The following is a 20,901-nucleotide window of genomic DNA, read 5'->3' on the forward strand; positions in this document are numbered from 1 at the left end:
TTCTCTCTGTGACATATAAAGGGAGTCTCTGCTGGCTAGTTTAGATGTGGATGTCTCCTATGCAGGCATCTGTACTGTGCAAGCTACATCCTACCTTAAATGTCTGTGAGAATTGTAATGTAAAAAGCTGTGGTACCAATGTACTTGTATCATCTCCAGATTCCAGTGAGATTTCAGCAGATAATCCAGAGAACTTGGTACCCACTATCCTCACTTTATCCTTATTGAGTTTACTTCTTTGGTAAGCCAGAGAAGCCAGAGCTTCTTTCTAAGCTAGAAAGCTTAGAAGCCAGGCCTATTGTGTGCTAGGTGCCTGAGAGGTGACAACAGTGCAGCCAGGAGCGGCAGACTGCGGCAGACTCCGCTCACAGTGGAGTGAGACTTCTCCATGCCACCTCTTTGGAGTGCCCAGATCATGCGTTGTGTGAACTGGTGGAAGGGCCCCACGGCTGCACTGTGGTTCATGCTCATGAACAGAAAACTCTCCATTTATTATGTTTTCATAACTGAAATTTTGTAAGACTAGGAAAACATATTTCACTCTCTGGCCTTATTTCTAACTCTTATATAAGGAAAAAATAGTGACAGAACTGTTCCTTCAATCAGAGCGCAATTTCTTTCAAAGTCATATGGACTGTGAAATCACATTACTGTCACCAAGCCTTAATTTCAGAGGCCAAAAAGAAAGAGAGTTCAGATAGTTTTGCCATCATTTTTGAAATTACAAGTCTTTGTATTTTCCTTACAAAATGAATCTCGTTTGAGCTAGTAATACAGTTTTATGATGCATAATACAGTTGAAATCAAAATCAAAAGTCAGAATTAAAACATCGGATTTTATGAAGACTAAACATTTCAGTCAACACAAAATGATTTTTTTCAACAATTTTCTTTCATGGAGAAATTCAACATTTGGGATTTCCTGTTCCTAGTAACATGAAAACTCGTTTCAAAATTCTTCACAAAATGGCATGTTCCTCCTCTTCTGCAAAACTCCACTGATGTCAGTTCATGAATGTTTTACTTGTGTGGTAGTCTTCACAGATACATTTAAAAATATATATTTATTGTAAAAGTTTTATAATATGCCTGTTTTACAATTCTTAAACGAAAATTGAGAACTAGCAGAGAAATTATGTTCTGTAAAGCTTATGTTCATTTAGTGCAAGGTTTAGGATAAGGTTTTCATATTGCTGTTTGCTGTTCTGTTTGAATGAATGCAAGCCTCTGGTAAATACTGTTGCTCTAGGAGCAATTTACATGGTTCTGAATTGTGACTTGTGCAAAATTGTCAGCTTCTACAAGGGATACCACCAGTGATGTCTTCATTATGCTGTCATTTTCAGACACATCTTGCAATTTTCCTAGCGTACATTGTAAAGTGATGATAAAACAATGCAGGGGTGTGTTTTGCTCTTGAAGGCAATATGCCTTTTAAAAAAAATTAGTACATCTGAATCATCTGCAGCTAGGTATGACAGCCTTAATCTCACAAACTGCTCTGAGAATGAAGCATTACTAGACAGCTATTTAAGTATCTGAAGAAATAAACCAGGGTTTCTTTCAAAGTAGGTAAAAGCTGGTCAGATCATGTTATTGATTTGAATAGCTTTAGTGAAAAATTAAACATTTCTGTTTTGCATAATAATTCAAGTTTATTAAATGCACTGCATAGGTAATTTTTCCAAACAAAAGTGTCCTTCACTTTCATATGCTTTGCCCTAAACATCCAAGGGGAACAACTTGCTTGTTTGACATTGAGTGCTAGTAAATACTGCAAACATACAGAAGAAATCTAGAATAAAAGAGAAAAGAAGCACTCTGAGAGCAGTTCTTTCATTATTCCCCAAATCTTCTGTGTCCATCGTCATCCAATTACTCAGTCCTGCTGTCCATGTCCTCAGCCTGTGGCTCTTTCCCTGGTTTCCTGCTGCAGGGGTCGTCTTGCTTGCAGTTAGCATTATCCTTGCTCACATTATTGCTGCTCCAGAGCTCCTTCCTCCTGCCCACCACCTCTAATGGTGAGTGTGCTGTGATTGCCTGTCTGTCCACAGTAAGCGGGAGAGGCAGGGATCCAAAGGAGAGAGGAGTCACCAACAGGAGGCTGATGAAATGTGAAGAGGAAACAGGTGTTTGCAGGATATTAAAAAGAGATGGATACATCTTCATGCCTTTATAATCCTGTAGTATTCTTCTCCTTATACTAGCTTCTGAAGAAGAAGAGTAGAGAAATGCATTTTTATTTACATTTCCTTAGCAGTGAACTTCTTGTTGCTGAGTGGATCCAATTTTGCTGCATCACTTTACTGAGTGTATTTCATAGATTGCAAGTTGGAATGAAAAAATTTATTAAAATGCTGTTAAATGGGTTAAGTAAAATTTTTTTTATATTTTTTCCAGTTTGATTATTTAAATGATGTCTAATTAAGCATTTGTTCATTTTACTATTAAGCCTCTAATAGCTATAGAAAATAGAAAATATAAAAAATAGCCATTACTGCTAAGGATATGCATAATAGCATTCACCATTTTGTTATGCTCCAATTCGGAACCAACTTTAATACTAACTCCTCAATGTCTAATTTTCATGCAAGTTTACTTAGGTAAGTAGCTAGAATTATTTTATAATATTTATGTTATCTGTATGATATCTGTTAAATTAGTAAAACCTTACTGATATAAGCAATCATCTGGATACTGGCATTACAATTGGAAAAAATACTTTTGATCTAATTTACGCTAAAGATTGTTTACTGAAGACTGAAAAAGTAAAGATGCCTTAAAAAGGTACAATCTTAAAGTCAAGAAAGACAGAAACCACATCCATAGCCAGAAGAATGAACTTCAATATAAATTTATCTCCACAAAACTTGAAAAACACTGTTAAAGTAAGACATGGAATGGGTAGAAATACAATGATAAGATACTTAAGTCAGATTGTTCATCTTAAGTTTGATGTGCTGGTAGCTGCAGTCCAAATGGTGCTGTAATGCACACGTGCTATTAAATTTGAAAAAAGGCCATGCCTTCATCCTTTAAGACCTGTTTGTTAAGAGGTTTCATGCAGAACAGGAGAAGTACTTCCTCTGTGGAAAAACAGAGGAACTGACAGGAACATTAGAAAGTTTCTGCTTTGTGGCACATCTGCATGCTAAACAGAAATTGTGTAGGCCTTGAAAGGGATAATTGCATATAAATATTGGTATATCACTAATAGTTTTAATACAGTGATCTTGGCAATCATAAGTGTGAGGATAGAAGTATTAGAAGACTGAGTACGGTGTGCTTATAACAAGAATTGCTAATTTTTTGCTTCTAATTTTTGTTGTTATTGTTATGTGTCCTAACTTGGTCAAAGCTTACCAGTAGACTAACTTGCAAAATGGATATGTCTTCAGATTATTAGTCTGAATTTCCATGCAGCATTCACTATATCCATCAGCTGATTCCTACGTCACATTCACTAGTTTACCTCAGAACTGCAGCACATCTTTTTGAAAAATGTGCAATTTTTGTTCAGAGTCTTTCAGGGATAGAGAATTTAATGCAGCATTTGGAAACCTGTAATATACCGATATGGTATACCAATATACCAATGTCTACTTTCTCTCACATGCTATTTCTGGTTAAACTTTGTTGCTTTCATTTTTCAGTTGTAATATATAATGCCTTATCTGTTAGATTTAAGGTCATGCTATCATGCTGCCTTCTCTGTAGCTAATGGTAGGTCATGTTCACTTCACTGTTTTCTGATGGCTGTGGTAAAGATGAAACATTTATTTTATTGCTGTAAGGCATCCATTTCCAGAGTTACATTATTCTCTCTTTCCTTACTTGACTTCTACTTCATCTTCGTGCTACAGGTGTTGTTCCTGTAGCAATTGGCTCTGTGATTCCCACTAATGTGCCTAAGTATTGTTCAAAGAACAGTAAGGATACAAATCTGGTATAGGAAGAGAACTCTATTTGCTCTTAAATTCTATAAAAGGTAAAAGTATCTCTTGAAACTTTGACATATCCTTGAGTTCCTGGCACACAGGGGACACTTATTCCTCCTTCTTGGAACAATGTTGAAATAACAGGCTATGTTCATAAAGTTATAAGTAGTTTAAACTATAATTGTTTCAGTTTGAATTTCTTGATAGACAGAAACCCAGTACCCAGTACGACCTTTTCTCCATGAGAGAAAATTGAAACCCATCTCCCTGATGACAAAAAACTCAGTAGCATGAGCTACTTTAAGATTTTGCATGAGCTATTTTAAGATTTTAAATTGTTTCCCATATTAGGGAAAGGTTGTTAATCTTTATTTACAGAATACTACATACATAAATATGCAGTTCTCTCTATAGAAATGATACTACTGACACGTTGTGTACTCTAACTTTAAACTTACCTAAGTAGCCTGTATACGTAAATTGCAAAGTAGTACTACAGGAGAAGGTGTGGGATTGTGGCAGTTTCCGAATCTAAAATCCAAATGAGTGATTTCTTTCTTTGGGTTTTTTATCCCCTTTTATGTTTTTATAGCCATTTCTCCTAATCTCTGAAAGAGAACTTCTTTCAATAACATTTTCTAATTTGAAACAAGGTATTTCTGAAGCTCCCATTACTCTTTATTTAAACAACTATTTCAAACACGCTTAATTTTTAGGATGTTTTGCCTTGATAGTCACACTTGGTAATCACTTCTTTCATTCTTATTTTTATCTAAGTATAGCTAGTTTAGATTGATAAAGTTCCTAAATCCTTCCTCTTTCTCCTTGAGACTTGATCCATAGCAAAGATCCATGTATATAGATAGGACGCTGCAAAGCTCATCTGAACTAGGTGAGATAGGTGGTCATGGGTACAAATATATCCTCTGATTCATCTCACCTATTTTTAGACATATGTGTCTGAGCGGGTCAACCTTTATAGTCAATATAAATACATTTACATGTCTACTTTAGGATAAGATGAATCCTGGCATAGAAGAGGCTGTTTCTTTCCACTGTCTATAAAATCAGCCTAGAATATTTAGTTTAGCTGTCAAGCAGTTTGGTCAAATGAATCGCACTATGTATCTAAACGTATAGGTATGGATTTTTTGTTTATACTGTTCAGATATGTAAAGACTGTTAGCTTGTTGACCAGTTACTTTTCAAAGTTGTACATTTATATTTTTCTTTCTCTTTCCTGTTCATGAACTGCTCTACTTTACTCCAGGGAATACTTTCCCATTTGTGTTTGTGGGAATGGAATGCCTGGTTACCATCTAGGTTTTTATGTAAGAAGCCATTTCTTTAGTATCTGAGAAATAAACCCACTAGTGGAAGTAGTATCTTACACCTGAGGGATTGTTACTTTCCAGTATCTGCCTATGTTGCCTAATACTTTTCTGTACCTCCACTGTAGACTTCAAGTTTGTCTAATTTTCTGCTTCCAATGCTTCTTTTAGCTCTATGTTCAGATTGGTTTCTGGTAATGAATATCTTCATTTTGGAGGATATTTTGCTAATTAATGCTTTCACAGTATCCAAACTTTAATCTATTTTGTTATTTTCTATACATATTTCTAAACTCTCCAAGTTCCTTGCTGTTATTTTCTTTTCTTCATAAGTACTCTCAGTAGCTCCCAGTTTAACAGCATCTGCAAAGCTCCAGCAAATTAATCAGTTGTTCATTCCGTCTGTACAAGGAATCTATCTATATAGGAATGTTCTAGCACTGATCCTTTGGCAGTCTAATCATAAACACCTTTCCCAAACTTAGCAATTTGTAGTAGTACTTCAGCCACAATTCAGACCATGCTGTCACAAAGCCATATAATGATTGAGGTTGGGAGGGACCTCTGGAGACCATCTAGTTCAACCCCCCTGATCAAGCTGGGTCACATAGAGCACATTGCCCAGGATTGTGTCCACATGGCTTTTGAATATCTCCAAGGAAGAAGACTCCACAACCTTTCTGGGTAACCTGTTCCAGTGCTCAGTCACCTTCACAGTAAAGAAGTTTTTCCTCATATTCAGACAGAACTTCCTATGTTTCAGTTTGTGTCCGTTGCCTCTGGTCCTATCACTGGGTACCATGGGGAAGAGCCTGTCGCACATATGTAATTAATTTGATGAGATAATATAAAATGATTTGCTGAATTGCAAATATTTTAAGTAACTTCAATTATAGTTTTCAATTAAAATCCCTATTCAGTGGGCAGATACATCCAGAAAATCAAATGCATTAAAATCAAAGTGCAATGCATAACAAATGAAATGGAAAATGGTGGATATGGTATTATAAGCAGATATTAGATAAATCAGTGATATGTCTATACACAAGCTGTGCAAGGACGGTTTGAGGCCTGCAGATGCTTCAGTCAAAGGAGAGGCTGAGAGACTGTATGGGGAATGTTCAGTTTCAAACAGCACTCAGCTGCCTATCCTATAAACACCTGAGCAGCGTTGTCAGCCCCTAATTGAAGCCTCATGCTTGCTTGATTTGAAGGAGGAAATTGACCCCAACTATCACGCGTTCCAGGAGAGATACTCAATTGAATTGCTCTAAAAACCTTTCTTTTTGGTTTGTGTTTGTTGTTGTTGCTGTTGTTTCATTATACATGGGAAAATTACATATTAATTGACCTGGATAGCACAAGTAGAACCCCTTGATTGTGGTTTCTGGTTGCTTTAGAGTATCCACACTGGTTATCAGTATTGCCTAGCTTTAGCTGAGTGTTAATCAATCCATTTTTTGTATCATCCAGTGCATAAAGCACAAGTGAGTCACCCCCAGACAGTTTTGCCCTGGACTAGTTCCTTTAATTTGTAAGCGTAGATAAGTAAAAATGTTGTTTCCATCATTAATACATATGAAGGTTGCCTTTCCATCTTTTGCCTTGGGATTGCCCAAACAGGGCTTCTTTCGGACGTAAAGCAACGTGGGAGAACTCTGGGTCCTCTAAACAAAGTTGCCTGCCTTGGAGACTTTCCATTAGCACTCATGAAAAAGCTAAGTAGGAGAGAGTTTTGAAGTGAGTAATGGAAACGGCAAGGGAGGTAGAGTGGTAAATGATCAGACAGGAAGCTACTCTAATACTTTCATTTAAAAATAGACTTGCAGGCTCTTGTGTGGTTGCAGAATAAAACTTGAAAAGGTAATTGGAATGCATTCAGAAATCAAAAGGCAAATAAAATAATACAAATTTATCATGATTAGATTCAGTTTCATGATATTTTGGAGCCTGACTCATGATTTTTGAATAGCTGGGGTAGATAATACTAGAAAAATATGAAGGAGATTCATAGTGTCTATCAGTCAAGTAAGCAGCATAGAACTTGTCAGCCTTTTTGGGGTAGAACTTAGCTTCCTGCCTTTTTTTTTTTTTTTCTTCCCTGTGCAGAATAGACATTCTATCTCTATTGTTCCATTTGACTTTGAAAAAATTTGCCTTGTAAACGATTTCAAACATATCTTATTAGCTTATCTATCTGAAACTTTGTGTTTGTGTTTTACAGTGGTAAGAGGGCAGGCATGCATTTCTTAAGACACTTTTGTATTCACCTCTCATGGTAACAGTTTTAGCTCTGATTGCACTACAGCAGAAATGTGAGTTGATACAGTGTGCATGAAGGAATAACTAATTCACAAACAAAGAAAATGGGGCTAATTAGATAATCCTCAAAATTTATGAAAAGAGAAATGTAATGTAATAATACTTTACATTTAAACATTGCTATACTGAATATTTTTTTATGGGTCTAAAAATATATAGAATATATATATTTAGAATATCTAAAAATATATAGAAAATATATATAGACTATAAAATATATAGAATATATATAGAATATAGAAACATATTTTTAGGTGTGAACATATATGGAAGTATATATTAAATATATTTATAGGTACAAAAATACAGAGAGAAAGTTCCTTAAATAGGAAATTTGAAAAGTCCTCTTTTACACTTTTAAAAACTATCCTTTGAAATTTAACCTTCTAACTAAATACATTTCTCCTAAAACCTAAAAAGATTGGTGAGCTAACAGTGGTGTCCTTCAGAGGTCAGTCAACCCAAGGTCTGATTTTGTTTAATGCCTGAAAGACAGGATGGAAAGCACTCTCAGCAAGTCTGCAGATGACACTAAATTGGAGGTGTGATTGATGCCCTGAAGGTCAGGGCTGCTATACAGAGGGGGCTGACAGGAACCTGTGAAGTTCCAAAAGGGAAACAAAGTCTTGCCCCAAGCAACAGCTGGGGATTGACTGCCTAGAAAGCAGCCTTGCAGAGAAGGACCTGGGGATCCTGATGGACAGGTTGAACAAGAGTCAACAGTGTGCCCTGGTGGCCAAACCCAACCACACCCTGGGCTGTCCTAGCATGCATGTGGCCAGCAGCTTGAGGGAAGTAATTGTGTCCCTCTATTGAGCTCCCAGGAGACTGTGTCTTTATGACTATGTCCAGTTTTGGGCTCCTCAGCATGAGAAAGACATGGACATACTGATGTGAGTCCCGCAGAGGATTACCAAGATGGTGAAGAGGGCTGCAGCACATGATGTACCAGTAGAAGCTGAGAACCGGGTTTATTCAGTCTTGAAAAGAGAAAGGCGGGGAAATCTTATTGCTGCCTTCAGCTACCTAATAAAATGGTAATGAAGTAGCAGAGCTAGACTCTTCTCAGAGGTACAGAGTCAAGAGGCAAAAGGTCAAGAGGCAAAAGTCACAAGCAGTAACAAGAAAAATTCTGATTAAATACATGGAAAGCAGTTATCCCAATGACAGCTGTTAAGAACAGGTGCCCAAAAATGCTGTGGGATCTCTGTTCTTGCATGCCCAACACTTTGCTGGACAAAGCCCTGAGGCAATTGATTTAGGTTGGCCCTGCTATGAGCAGTGGTTTGGACCAGACAACCTCCAGAGGCCCTTTCCAAGCTTCTGATATCCTACTAATTAGTATTGCTATCCTAGATATCCTATTATAAGTCTCTAACTCTCTAGATCTTGTGGTGTGGGGGGCCTCAAAATTTAGTTTTGAAACACTGCATGTAAGTGGGATGGCAAAATGGATGAAATTTGTTGAATCACTACTGATATGGTAGAACTACCATATTGAGCTATCATCTCTTCTCTGACAAGATCAGCCAAACGGGTCTGAATGGGTAGCATTGATGGAATTTGAGGAACGTCTGGATACCGGAAGTATTGGCAAACTCTTTCCTGCTTTGTCCATAGAAAAAAGACACTGTAAGAACTAAGTACCTAGATTTGACCTAGGTACTGTGACCTAGATTTGCTATTTAATCTGTAACCTGAAAAATTGAAATTTGTAAGGGTTGAATACTTCATTTAACCATTTATGTTAGGGAGTCAAAGTACATGCAGGTTATGCCCCTTTCCTTTCCCAGTTTAAAATTCACAGAGTCTTAATAATGTGAAATAGTAGAGCTTAAACAAAAGAGTAAACCGGTAAATGGCAAAACAAGGGAGAAAAGTGCATGGTGAAACAAAGACAAGGAGGGGCATTATGTTCTTATAATCCATTAGTATCTTGAATTTTGTAGGAGCAGTGGAAATGAAAATGGATTTATGTTAATCAGTTGCAAGCAAACCTGGATTTTGTCATAAATACTTCACCAAAGCATAGTGAAGAAAATGACTAAATTGTTCAGCACTCCTGCACTCTGCGTTGCAACTGTCAGCCAGCAGATAAACACGTTCTCTTGCTTACAAACAAAGAAATAGAAAGATCTCCCCAGCAAAGCAAACAACCTGGGAAAAGAGAGAGACCTGTCTGGTTTTCAGCATGACGTTAGTTTCTCAGTCTGACAGAGAAGTAATTTTTTTGCACCTCTAACAAATTGCTGAACATCTTAACATAACTGGAATCAGTCAACAACTAGGATTAATATACTGCTCATCTATTTTATTAAAAGTAACTGGAATGTCAATCTAGATGTGAAATTAACAGTGGTAGAATTACAGTCAGTCATCATCACAAGGTTCTGGATGTTGTTAGGGCAGAATTTTTAAGATACTTCAGGAAGAAGCTGTGGAAAGATCTTCTTTAGTGCAAAACAAGATATTTTATAGAAAAAAAAGAGAGCCTTTCTGGTTATTATGAAAGAGTTTCCAGTCTGGAAGTCTGAGGATTATTCTAAATCTGAAAGGAAGGCATTTCGGTATAAAGGGAGAGCATTATTATATATTTACTGTTGTTGTTAGTAATAGCAGTAGTAGTATATACTCATACAACATGCAGTCTTGGGGAGAAGTAGCTGTCAAATTCCTTCTCTTCCTAAATCATCACGTGAATGTATTGAACTCCTCTATACAGGGGAGCTTGCAATACTAGCCTATGTCTTTTTGTAAGCAGCGCCTCAGACGAATATCCTTGTGGGCCTTCTGGTAGGCCAAAGTAGTCTACAGAGTTATGCAATACTTTGCATATAACACCAGCAGTGTAATAATCTAGTATAATCCCAGGTGTGATCTGACACTGCTTATTTGGGGCACTACAGGGTGAGGAATTAATAACAGGTTTACACATGTCCTGAAGGAACACCTATGGACAGTGTTCTGAGAATGAAACAGAGGCTGGTGAATGAGAAAAAACAAATACAAAAAATGTTTGAAGAAAACTCTATCAGTGTGGCCAGAGTCTGAAAAACTGTGCAAAACAAAGAATCTATGGGAGCAGTGGCTGCTTTGTTTGTCAAAGACACCATAGGTCTGATAAAAACATATTACAGTATAAGTATTTCTCATGCGGTTTTAAATAGGTGATCCTAAAAATGGGAACTATTTCAGATCAAGTAATTGGCTTTCTGTGGCATGCTGTAGCTTCCAGTCACTTTTATTGTAGGACTTTCATAGCGATTGCATGGAATTCAGTAGTTTTGAATAGTATATTTGAAATCCTACTGAAACTCTAAAGCAGGCAAAGTGTGGGCCATCACCTGCGAATGCTTCTGCAGGAAGCTAAAAATAAAAATGTAACATTTTGTTCCTATCTGACATTTGCACGGAAGTTCAGGACACGATCTGAAGATGTTTGTTAATGTTGTTTCCTTGGTGTTAGCTGGGAGATGGGATTAGAATTTAAAATGATCTTGATGAATTGGAGAAACAGTCTGGAAAAATGGATACAATTCAATAAGGACAAGTGCAGTGTTCCAGCCCTACCCATAGACAAAGATATTAAATGCTTTCTGTACAGTCTTCAGGTCTTTGGTATGTGACTTAATTTGGTAGTTTCCTCAATTTTAAATAAAGGCTTAAATATTTCTTTACTCATGGAGAAACAAGCAAGCTTGTGCAGGACTTCTCCAGTTTGCTAGTTCTAGTTGCTTATTATTATTCCTGTGCCTCGATTATCAATTTAATTAGAAAAAATACTTATTTAGGAAAATATAGGTATTATAATTCTGATTTTTTTGCTAGTTTAAATCTAAAATAACTCAATGGAAGTATCTTGAGTTTCACAGCAACAGAGTTTTTTGTTACAACTCTTCAAGGATAGCACAAAGTTTATTATTTACTTCCTTGTTTTGACTTTAAAAAGTGATTTTGTGAAACTTGTGATGTGATTGTGTCTTGTATGTTTGCCTGTTGCAATTTTAATCACATAATTAGAATACATGTGGCTGCTTCTGGCTGTGTATCTGTACCCACATGTAAATTCTATTCTTTTACATCCTCAAGAAAGAAAAATTAAATAATATTGCTTGCACCATTTTTAATAACTAGTTGCATATAAGTATCACTTATGAATAAATGAGAGGGTGCCTTTTGCCTTAAAAATGGAAGTTCCTGAGACTGTTATGTGCTATCAATTTTAAAAATTCTTAGAAGGCCTGTGATGTGTGCTGAAATTAATATATTTTACAGGTTTGGTAAGATACTGGTAATAGGGACCATTTAAGAATCTAAATAAGTGATACTGAAGTGATTCAAAAGTGCTTAGGATGCTGGTATTCTCATTATTTATATGCTCTTCTGTCTGCAAGAATGCAAAATTACTTCTAAAATTGCCAAAGAGGCATATACTTTCTCCTCTTTATACAAGATTTGAAGTCCTTAGATTATCTTTTCCAGGTACGCTTAAGTTGCTTATTTGACAAAATCTTCTTTTCAAAAGATGCATAAACACCTTTAAAATTGTGATTCATTATCCCTACTGGCCTTCGGCGAGAAACAGGGTTAGACGTACAACTAACTGAGGTTTATTTATTGTGGCTTACTAGTTATTATACATCAGTTCATTTTCCACATACATGTTCTTAGTTTGCTGTAAATGTGAGAGAATTAAGTTAATCAAACTATTTAATAGCGGGAAAACAAACATCAATTTACTTTGCACTTGCTATTAGCTAGCAATGCATACATGAACAATTCTGCTTAGCTGTTGGGAGTTAATTAGGTACGTCAAGGCAACCGGATTTTGTGTTCAAGGCTCCCAAGACCCTTAGAAATTTTGATAACATTGCCCAATCTTACTACTGTTGTATTAGTTTCTGTGCACAGATTTAAACTGTGCAAAGGTGCATATAACTTAGTTATTGCATTCAGTCTCAAAACTCAGTGCATTCACCCTCAAAACTATTATTTATTATATTACTTCTATTACTTTTTATTTTTCCTTTTCAATTTTAATTCATTGTGCCACTGATGCTTTTCACTGTCATCTCAGGATCTCTGAAGAGAACAGAACTTTGCATCTCACGCTTTGGTCACATGTATCCGTTCTTTTCAAAAACCGAGAAATTCTGCCTCTTCCCTTGCAATTTGCAAAACTATAAATAATAGAAATTTATTTTGTTACCATATTTGTCAGTGTCTCAAAAATGCACAATATCTTTGTTATCTTTATGAATTAGCCCCCTCAATAGACAAGATAAGCTTCATTGCCAATATTCTCTCAATTCTCAACAGTCATATTACATGGTGCATACAACAGAGAGGTATTTTTATTTATTACATCTCTTAGAAAATAGCACATGGTGAGGCATCATGAGAGCGTGTTATACCTTTTTTGTTTATCGCGTGTATTGTCAGTTATCAAACAGAAGGTAGTATTTTCTTTTGATTTCAGTATTTTTTCAATGAAAACAGTGTTTTTCTAAAGAAAACTAGATTAGGGGCTAGGGCAGCAAACTTGTCATGCAATTAATTGATATTAGACTCATTTTATTGGATTTTTTTCAGTTACATTTATTAAAAATTAAGAGTGATGCTGTTTTCGAAGTAATTTGCATTTGGACTAATACTGCTTATTTCATACTTTTAACAAAAACATGATTAGAAACGATATAGGGCTATCCATGCTTTCTACACTAATTGCCACACATTTACAAAATGTCAGTGATAGACTGCAACATATCAGCTACCCAGAGAATCCCTAAAATTTCATTAAAAAAAAGTCGAGATCTCTTACCTTAAATGCATCAAAATCATATGAATAACCTTCATCTGATAAGAACAAAGGCCTGTGACAACATGCACTTACACTCTAAAGTGTACTCAAGAAGCAGTCATCCAAAGTAGTATCTACCACTTTTTTCTTTGCTTATCGCTTTTATAATTCCATAGAAATCATTCCTTCCACTTTTTCTCACTTCTTCAGTGTTCCCAAGCTCATTCACTGAAGATCTGCATTTCTTCCTGTTTCACCAAGCATGCATTCACATATTAACAGCTGGCAAATTCTACCAGATGTCACTGAAATTGTTTCTTAGCTTCAGTGCAGGATATATTATCTCTGCTTCAGATATCCAGAATGTGTGTGATTACTGTGCTGTTCTGTCCTGTCCTGCTTCTTCTGTATTCTTCACACTCAGGGTATTTTGTGGGGGAGCTTGCCAAAGGAAAGAAAATACCATGGGTATAAATTTACTTGCTGCTTCTTACAGAAGAAACAGTCCCCCCCATTCCCTCTCAACGTTCCTTCCTGTAAAACAGCTATGAAGAAGATTAAAAACTAGATCTTTCGACTTGTGGAACTTAAAAGTACTAAATCTACTGTTTGTTATTGTGACAAGAAGAGTGAAACTCAGAGACCTCTCTAATCACTTCCTGGATTTCAAGAGCATTAACAAAACATACAAATTAGGGGGTTGCTCCGTTAATTGTTCCTGCTTCTATACTTGTTTAGAGGGTGACTATATTTTTTGCATCCCCTCCTGTTCCTGTTGTTTCTTACAGGATTCCCTGTGTTCTTACTCTGTGATGTGATATCTTTACTTTTCACTGTATCTGCTTAATTGCTCTGTCTCCCAGCTCTTGTGTTCCTTCTTGACACCTTTTCCTTCGCGCACACTGCCATTTCAACATGCCCTCTTAATTAGCCAAATAATTATTTAGAATTTTTTATATACTGTATATAAAAATATCAGAAAATTATCTTGCTAATTATACAGCCCCACTGTCCTGTATGCAACCTAATCAGTTACTACAAATAAATATCACTGGAAGCACTGTTTGCTCCACTATTCCTAAATGAAATACAAATTTACATAATTTATTTTCTCATGACAATGGTATTTTTAAATTATACTTTTGAGCAAACTTTTTTTTTTTTTTACTGTATTTGATTTTGGGTAAAAGGCTTTCACACATAAATCATGCAATTATTCTTCCAGCCAGGCTAATTGGGAGGCATAAACTGGATTTTATGAGGCAGAGTTGTAAATATTAGAAGATATGCTATTACTGAAATTAGAAGTGAGGAAAAAAAACTATTTTGCTGCATAGTTCATGGTCTCCTAGTACAGGATATTCTAACAATACGCTTTCTTCCGTAAGACTCAGGGGTATTACTATTCAAATCCTCACAGTGTTAGTCGTGTGATAAAGGGCATATATGGAGGTAGCCCATCTCATGTATAATAGACTGCAAATTGTAACTGTTTTTGCTGCTGAATCCTGCTACCTTTCCACAGAGCTAGAGTTAGCATTTGGCATGAGAATGCTAGAGGAAATGGCTGATCTCTCAATCAAAGGACACAGATGATTTCTGGCAGCAGGAGGCTGATACTGAATGATCCTGTGTTAGAGTACAAGGACTTAAAAATTACCAGTCAGACATATTAGCAAATAAATAAAACAGATGCCACCATGAAATCATCTTCAGGCAGTTGACTTAGATTTTATAACAGGCGATTTGGAGGAAAAAAAGGAAATTCACTGTGAAGGCTTACATGTGCCAGGGTGAGGGGAAGACAATTGGGAAGGAGTATTCCTGTGCAGTACCAACAGGAAGTGGAATTAACCCACATAGTTAATCCTAAAGCCACCGAGCACATTTTACATAGCAGCAATTCTGCAGGGATTCAAGCAAACAAAAGTTGCATCACTGCTTTTGTGGTAAGTTTTCATGTCCTATGGACTTTCTTCAAGAAACTGAAGTAGCATCATTGTTGTTTCGAAAACTATGTGATCTTTTTCTGGTGCAGTAATTAACCATGTAGTCTGGCCTTTGTGCAGGTCTGATTAAAAAAAGGAAAAAAGAATGGATACTTTGATGTATTCAGTGTGATGTCAGAAAAGATACAAAATACATATACAACCTTAGACTTTGTAACCTCCATTTCAATCTTCCTGGCAGAAATGGAAGGTACACAGTATAGAACCAGACTGTGATTTTTTTCAAGCTCCCTGATTTGTGTGTGTTTAATGGCACACTATTAGTAAAAGGTGATCGAACTTAACATTCTACTTATTTCTTCTTGCCTTTAAAGTCATCTATTGGGAATGGAGGAAGAGGAAAGCAAGTGAATTTGTCTTTTCTGCAATCTGAAAGGATATCGTCTAGTATCCATTTGTACCCAGCTAGGCCAAAACATTCCCTTACAATCCAGAATCTGATCTCTGTGGTCTGTTGAGCAAACGGATCCATCAAGCAGTTTTTCCTTTTTTATTGGGAAAGATGTTAAATATTTCTAGTTTAAATCTATACTCTAAATCTATATGCTGATTCTGATATGTCTAGAATAGGAGTTTTCCATGCAATACATTAGCACAAAACAGACAACATAGCTTGTCAATCACACTGATATGCATGTTAATCACTACTTTCCTAGATTCCTTGTCATCCACAAGACATGCCTTGATGGCATTGGGACCAGCGGCATCAACACCAGTACAACATCCAACTCAACAAAAACCCTTCTCATCCTCCTGCAGCTCTTGCTCCAAACACTCCTCCCCCTTCCCCCCACACAACAAGATCCTGATGTGAGATGGCAGGACCAGACCAGGCATCTGCACACCAGGTCAAGAGGAGATGTAGGAGAGGCATCAGGTATGAACAATCCTCCTGCGATAAATCCCTCTTTTTATAACTGACATTTCTACGTGCCACGTTCACCATAAATGGATTAGCTGCTGTAACTGACTTGGAAGGAAGCAGCCTTGCGTTACTGAACTTGCATTTCCTTACTCTGACTGGAGGCCAAATGCAGCGGTAAATGTGATAGTCTAGAGGGGATGTTCCTGTCCCACCAGCATCGAGATGCATGGACAACCACATTGCTACCAGAGACTGATGTATCACAGTGGGGCACACTGCGCAGCTGCCTGCTGTTCCACCTCACAGATGCTTTAATTGCCCTTGCAATCCTCCACTCTGCAGGATTCTTTCACTTGTATTTACTACTGCATTTCCCTGCCTGCTTTCTTTCTCCAAAATAAGCTTTCAAGTCCATCTGTAGGCTGGTAAAAGAACATCGTTTTCATCCTCTTGGAAAAAAAAAATCTGGGAGGTATCACTTGAATATTTTTTTCTTATTTAATCAGATACAGTAATGCATCAGCATTAACTCAGTGAAGCATAATTTAATAACAACTTACATTCTGTAGTAGTTTTGATCCAGCTGTCTGAAAACATTTTAAAACATTAATACATTAAATCTAACACTGTCCCTCTTGTGAAGTAGGTAGGCATTATAGCCTTAATTTTACAGATGAGAAAACACAGGCATAGAGAATTTAAATACCTTGCCCAAGGTCAAATGAGAGATTTCTGCTAGAACTAAGAAACTAGGAAGAGGAACTAACAGTGTGCTTCCATTAACACCGCAGCAATCTATCCTGCTGTTACCACTTTACAGAACAAAATCTGTGCATGTGCTACATGCATTAACAAATATATTTACTTATATTCATAGATGTAACAAAATAATTAGTATAAATGACTTCATAATCAAAAACATACTTTTAGTTTGAGAGAGTGCATTGGGGTGAGGGGTAGACCAAAGATAACATTTTGACCAGCAACGTTGTCCTTTTTTCAATGTTATGTCCTAATTGTCTGTTAGCATTATTATTTTTTTATTATTTCCTTCCTATAGTTGTTATTTTTGAGAAAGAAATGAAATAAATAAATAAATAAATAAATGTGTTACTATTGGAGTGGCTGACACAGGTTAATAAGAGTCTGGACTGCTGCCTCTGAAGATGAAGACAAAATCAGGCGTTTCTGCGGTGTTGTTCAAAAAAGAACAAACATTAGGAAAGTAAAGAGTTGAGGCAAAAGCTTGATTAAGTAAGGCCATAGCCTTACTGTGACTTTGGGATTTTCTCTAAAAAAATGAGAAGGTCTTGAGCAGTTAGGGGCTGCTTTGCAAGAATGAGGACCCCCAAGGCATCATGTCTGGGTAGGTCTGGCAATTTTAGCCAGAACAGAATATATGTAAATCAATTTTTTTGCCAGAGATTTCCAGGGTAAGTTTCTGATTAAGTAAGAGTCAAGTACTGGATCTTATGATTTTGAAAGAGTCTGGAGAAGCGTTCCACCGTGATAATTAGAAGCGGAGTTGATGTGTCTATGTAGAGAAGATATTCTCAGGTTTCTGTAGAAGGCAGATAGTGACAGTGTCAGAAGGTGTGGGATTGTCCGAGTGTCACAGTAGCAGGATAAGAACAAAAAAAAAAGTATCATGCCGGGGGTAGTAGCTGATAAACCATCCCCATCTCCATCTTACCTTTTTCTAAAATTACAGTATCTCTCAGTTATACCTTTTGCAGCATATTGGGATCGTACCTTTCTGACTATGACCGCTTGGGCAGATATAAGAATGGGTTTCAACCTTCTTTGCCCTGTAAGCCTAAGTGCTTTTCTTCAGAAATAAGAGTATGTAAAGTCTACATTCCAAATATATCTTAAATAAGTTTAATTTAACAGGAAGAGGGAATGAAAATAAAACTTCTGATCTCAGTGATTTATGTGTGAGAAAGAGTAAAAAAATGACCCACAGAGCTAATGTTAGTTTTTCATTTATTTACTGCTATATTCTCCCCATTTTGTAGGATATAGTGTGTATATGTAACCTAACTCCTGTTCTCCCTGGGGCCAAACAGCTGATGTTCTCCTAAAGAGATTTTCTTTGTGGCTCTGGAAAATCACTTTCTTCTCTTCAGCTGTTCAGTTTTGTTACATGGACGCATATATACCAGAAGTACATGCAAATCTCAGATTTTCTTCCCCTCCTTTTCCCATAATCAGTTACTGTCAGTCACTTGCATAAGTTTGTATTGGCTACTTGTCAATTTGCTCAATTTAATCTATGTAAATGCTATATATAAATGCTTTTACCTCTAGTCTCTCTTCCTTCCCACTTACCTTCTTCTGTGATTCTCTGCATCTACCCTGATTCAAATTGCATGAGGCTTTTTTCCCCAAGTTCTGAATAGCTATATGCACTTATCCTATCTATTTTTGCTTCTAACTATAATATTTACAAATTCCATATGTCTTTCAAGCACTGCTTGTTGCATTCATTTCTTTTGTCATTGCTCTAGAAAGGTTTTAGCCTTTTTAGGAACCATGGGCAAAACCTTTTGTCTAACAGCAAACACCTTCTAGTCTAACAGAAAAATCCTCCCAGCTCCTCAAGCAAAAATACTGTTTTCCCGGATAATATAAAAATACCTCAGGCCTCTCCTGGACTCCCATACCTTTCTTCCTTCTCAGCCCCAAACCCCAAGCAGAATGGGAGGAATGGGAGATATTCTTTCTCTGTCCATGTAATAAAGAAATACCCTGTCACAGACAAACCTTATTCAAGGGATTGCTTTGTACCACTGCTCCTGAACAGAACTTAATAACATCTTGAACTTAAAGCAGCATGTGACCTCTTGGTATTATTGAGGAATGGTTTAAAACAAAGGAAAAACAAACCTTCCTGAAACCAGCAAGCAAGTAAAAAGAAGACATCTGTGCCCTGCCCCTTACCTTGTCAAAAGATCTGAGGCAAAACATATGTTGTGGAATCTTTTAAGCATTTCTCAAATGAGACAAATAAAGATAGATTTGATGAAAGCATATAGGAAAGTGTATTTGAGTGCTGGGCACATGCAAGCAAGTGTTTGTTTTTTCTCCTTCTAGCTGCAAAACTTGAGTGTTAGTACAAATCATAGCACTTGAAAATATATTTACATGACAGGGTATTCTTATTACTGCTGAGGTACAAGGATTTAACTAAAAATAGCTTTGACTGTCTTCAGTCTCTTGGGGACTGCAGATAGAGATTTCCCCTTGGTTACATTCATTCAGTGCATGTGGACAAATTACTGCATTCAGCCTGTAAATGTTGTTTCCCATGGAAAAGCCAAAATTATGGAAATTTGCGTATGAGGGAAAGAGGAAGGAAGAAGATGTGTTAACAGGTCAGGAAGTGAAACAAGGTGTTTTGTGCATGTGTGCGTAAAGATTATTTGTCTGCTTCCTGCTGAAGGTTTGTATTTTATTTGACTGATGCATGTGAAATATATGCAGTGCTAGTAGATGATGGAGGAACTGCAGCCCCAAGCCCAAGGATTTTTTTAGTGTAAAGCAGCTATGAAAATTATTTTCTATGATCTAATCTCATAAATTGGCCTAATCTGTATGGATTTGTTATATACAGCGATGTAGAACAAAAGGCACTTCTCTTTCTCGGGGACTAACTTCACATCAAGTTTCAGAGTCCTACATCTAAGTAGATATGGCTTACATTATGGAAAGTGTTATGCAAACAGAAAAATATAGGGTGGTATTCCTTCTTGCCAGATAGCTGCTCAGAAGGTCAGTCTTTTACTTTACCCACAAGAGTAAAGTAATGGGCAGCAAATGCATATGGTAGCCAGAGGTTTACATGGAGGCATTAGTTGCATGGCTCTTGTTGTTATGAACTTTTGGGTTTTTTTGCTTATAATGCACTTTTCACCTACTGTCCTCCCACTAATATACTATTAGTATGATACTTTAAGAGTATATTATATTAGTATGGAATATACTATATATGCTGCACTATACTGTACTCTTAGTTACAAAATAAAAGCATAGTAATCTAAAAGAATAGTATCAGAGATGATTTCAGACTTTCAACCATCTTTAAGGAGCTGTTGTAGAGTAATTTGCTACTTCTGTACGCATATGCAAGATAATACAAAAAGTTGGCTCAGAGATGGTATGTTTCCATTTTTGGCCAGAAGTAGGTTTCCTTTTGTATGCTGTTGTAATGCTGTATTTTGCAGCAGGTACTGTCTCCAAAACATTGTAATTTTGAAGATATGTATTAGAGAGCAAGACTAAGAGCCCTTTTTTTAAGGGGAAACTCTTAATTTCTCAGTCACTCAGAGGTGAAGCTGGTGAGGGAAGGAGAATAGGAATGGTATGGATAGTCAGTCGATTACCGGAAAGGAAATACCATCCAGTCCAAAAACTCTGGAAAACAGAAGGCAAGTCTAATGATATCGGCAACAACCAAAGTGTATGCTGCTGCATCTGCTCTGTCTTCATTATGCCCTCACCTTCCTCCTCCCAAAAAGCTTTATTTTTCCATGAACACTTCATGCCTACGCCTACCCTTAGAGGTGGTAGGGTTTTACTTTGCAGTTATCCCCACTTTCTTTCAGATCTCTCTTGGAGACAGAACCTGAAACTT

At 36.7% G+C, this 20,901-nt stretch overlaps 1 protein-coding gene across 4 annotated transcripts in view; it reads left to right on the forward strand.

Moving 5' to 3' along the window:
• GABBR2 (gamma-aminobutyric acid type B receptor subunit 2) overlaps nt 1–20,901 on the forward strand; it is a 478,089-nt gene that overhangs the window by 19,912 nt on the left and 437,276 nt on the right. For 2 of the 4 annotated variants that reach the window (XM_068936294.1, XM_068936295.1), the window contains exon 2: nt 16,057–16,737. The exons of the other annotated variants lie outside the window; for them this stretch is intronic. The gene's annotated coding sequence lies outside the window, so the exon portion shown is untranslated. The remainder of the gene's footprint in view (nt 1–16,056; nt 16,738–20,901) is intronic. 4 annotated transcript variants of the gene reach the window in all.

This window comes from Struthio camelus, chromosome 2, assembly GCF_040807025.1.
Source record: "Struthio camelus isolate bStrCam1 chromosome 2, bStrCam1.hap1, whole genome shotgun sequence".
Taxonomy (NCBI): Eukaryota; Metazoa; Chordata; class Aves; order Struthioniformes; family Struthionidae; genus Struthio; species Struthio camelus.